The sequence below is a fragment of the Acanthopagrus latus genome, chromosome 17, assembly GCF_904848185.1.
Source record: "Acanthopagrus latus isolate v.2019 chromosome 17, fAcaLat1.1, whole genome shotgun sequence".
NCBI classification, from domain to species: Eukaryota; Metazoa; Chordata; class Actinopteri; order Spariformes; family Sparidae; genus Acanthopagrus; species Acanthopagrus latus.
This window is the reverse complement of record NC_051055.1, coordinates 4,352,021-4,355,751: the sequence shown is the minus strand read 5'-3', so window position 1 is coordinate 4,355,751 and position 3,731 is coordinate 4,352,021.

Sequence of the window (3,731 nt, the reverse complement as noted above, 5' to 3'; positions counted from 1 at the left end):
GTGTAAGTATGGTTTGTGGCACGGTTTGGCAGTTTACTTGGCAAGGATGCAATTGTCTAAAGGAGGGATTATTGAGCCTGGTCTCACCGCAGACCACGTTGTTCCGTTGTTTGATTATTTCTGCTGAATAAAAGTACTAACAAGTGAGAGAGCCACACCATTTAGAATGTTAAACCGGAGGCAGTTTTTTTTTTTTTTTTTTTTTTTTAATTTGAGCACACATCATGTGCACTCAATGTCACTGCATTTTTTTTTTTTTTTCCTGCCAGCAAGTATTTCAATTAGATGTACATTTTCCATCAAATTTTATTTCAAAAGTTCAATGTCACATTGGGGTTCAATGTGAATTCACAAGAAATGTATTCAGTCGTTGCATATAACGTTAAGGAGAACTTCTAAATACATCATAATCTTATTCATGTATGCAAATTGACTCAATATGAAACAGCATTACTTTGACCCAATACATTGAACATTTGGAAATGGAATTAAACCTGACACTTAAATCGAGTACATCTTCAACAATTTCAAACTAAATTAATGATGTTTGGTGTCTGATCTGCATTATCAACATTGCTCATAAACATTTGTTAAGTTTATCATTTTATGCAATTTCAGTTATTAGATTTTTCTTAGACTTGTGGCTTCTCATTAATAATTATTGTTGTTATATTATTATTTTTATTACATTTTACAGATGAAAACAATACTGTATGAGTGCAAAATGCAAAAAACTAGGACACTCATGTCTGTTTGGCTCAAGGACACATCATTGGGCACAGACTCAAGCTGGAGCTTAAGTCTGACAGTGTGTCCAGCTGGGCATCTTGTTTGAGCCAAATATGAACCTTCTCACAGTAGATCTGGGCCACTCCCTATTGGCTTCCTGTTTGCCATGCCTAGCTGACATGTCGACATGTAGAGCAACTGAAACAAGTTTTCCTGGAAGCTGATCTTTGAAAGCCTTGTGAACTGTGAAGGCTTTTTGTTGTGTTGTATTATCATATAGAAATGGCAGGGTTGGTAAGCAACATCTTTGGTATCAGACCATCATTCCACAGTACACCTAGAAAGCACTGACAGTGTTGTTGTCTACATAGCTCATACAGAAGTAAATAGCAATGAAGAGTCTCCAAGGTGAAGTGACCTGTTTTCAGTAAATTGCAGTGACTCTGAACTCTGACAGTTGTATTTATATATTCATTATTACCCATCTGCCAATATCTGAACATATTTACGTTAGGACTTATGGCCAGTGAGCCATGGTTTAACATTTTAATTTGGAAAGTACACAAGAAAAAGTATTTCTTATAAGAAAAGATTTCCATGATGTACCCAAAAGACAACTGCAGATTTGGGATTTCAGGATTACGGTCGCAGCTGCCAGCTGAGGCGATCTAATGGAACAATTCTAAAACTTTTCATGAGAATGAATCATTTATACATTAAAACACGTCAATATAGGGCCTAGATTTAAAGAGATGAGAAAGCCACTTAATCTTAGAGAACAGATATCACTCCTGATCATACATTTCAATAAATAGAAATAATTAAGTTTAAATTTCAATAATGACAATACATACTTTAGGGGGACTGATTGCAAATAGAAGAGTTGATTTTTTATTTTTGTTGTTTTATATATCATATTGTTTAATCAAACAATATTAAACCATGTAAAATGGAATAATTTCACAGACAAATTAGACATTTGTCATTGATCTTTTTTCCATGCTGCGTTATTATTGGTGCCACTGCTGTAAAGACAACAGGCTCATTTCTGTTTCCCTTATAGTAGCAACTACCAACATCACACAGCAACACATATGCTATTTTATTCATTTTGTCTACAATGGAGACAATTTACTATGGTGCCATGTAGCATTCATTTTCCCAGGAGATGCAGTGCCCAGTAACAGCAACAGAGCACTGTAAAGTGAGGTTTAAAGGAAACCAATCTATTGACAGCTATTTCATAACAGTGAATTAAAGAAAAGAAAAGGAAAAAAAAAAGAAAAGAAAAAAACTCAACAACTGCCAGTTTAAATATAAAAATCCTATTCATGACAATTTCCTCCTCACATTTATTTCCCAGAACACGAGTGCATGTTTTGGAAGGTTTAAAGAGAGCCTCATGTTTGCTGCTGTGTGGTTTAACTCTGGTATTAAAATTCCCCTCAGCTTCTCCTGTTGCTCTGTGTTGTGCAGTTGAACCCTGCTCTGCTCTGACTGCTGAAGCTCTTTTAACCACAAACTGGGATCTCTCCAGGGGCATCGTGTCCACAGAGACATCTGCCTCACTGACACTAAAGTGACCTTCACACTCTCCCGCTGCCTGATCGGTATGGCGCATATGGCAAGAAAAAACTGAAGAGACTGTGGCCAGCTGTCCTGTCCAGAGTGAGACTGATATATCTAGTAATCGAGCTGTTAATGACATCTCTGGATCTCAGCCAGTCAGAGTTACACACATCTGTGATGATGGATGATTCTAAGGAGTTTACTCAATCTTTATGCAGTCAATATGTGAAAATTTGCACAAAAAAAGAGCAAATAGTGTTAAGAAGTTGGACAGAGATGAATCAGTGTAAACTCCCTTCACCTTGTTGCTGCTAGCCATCTACAGAGAGCAAACAAATCGCCCAGGTTCCCTGATCTAGAACATTTAAGTCCCGAGCTGAATGTGCATCATCTTTCAGTTCATTATTTTGAATTCATATTATTTTATGGCTCTTCATTACTGTTGACTCGGAGTCTCCAGGTGGGTATTTTTATTTCTTCAAAACATGAACAACTTGAACAGACAGAACAATACCTTGACCAGTTTGCAATTCTGAACTGGCGTTCAAACTGAATGTGAAGTTAATCTCACCCCTTCACGCTGTATTGATTGCTGGAGTGTTTTTGCAGTCTGCATTTTTTTTCATTCCAAACAGCCAATACGACGACTATACAGATGTTAGATGTGACCAGCTTGAGAATAAAACACCTTCTATGTGTGTTGAGTGCGCCTATAACCATATGTATGGCAGCTCAGAGTCTGACTGATCTTCAAACATCTCTCCTTGTCTGTTATTTCATCCTTTTCTTCTGTGTTGTGATTTGCAAACATACATTTTTTGTAAAGGTTATTATTAATAACATTACATTAAGAGGCTGTTCTGTTGTTCTTCCCCTGCCACACTTTGGCATGACTGTTCAAAGCAGCAGAGGCTTTCACATCATGCTAGGACGAATTACCAGCACAAAGTGAAGCAGGCTGCTGCTGTGAAGCCATCTGAGATGGGAACTGGGACTTGGGACATCTTTACTGGATTTATTTATTTACTGATCATTTTAATCATTACCTGTACTCTACCTTTACCACTAGTTGTCTTTTAAAAGTAACAGTATTTATACTTGAGTACAGTTTTTTGGCTACTCTAGTGACCTCTCGTCTCTCTGTCTCTGCGTATTTCACTGACAGCTCTCAATAAGACGGCTAACTGTGGGGGAGTTACTAAATGCTAAACATCCTTTGAACATCACATCGAGTGTCTTACTAAAAAGCTTGAGATGAAGTTGGGCTTTTCTTTTAAAACCAAATGCTTTTTTTTCTTCTAAAAATAAAACAAAAATCAAGCAACAATTTTATCAGCAATTGATTATGTTGATTTCATATCAGATATGCGTGAAAATTCATCTTCTTTCAGTGATTATGCCACTATACAATTTTTGTCTGATTCAGGTTTTCA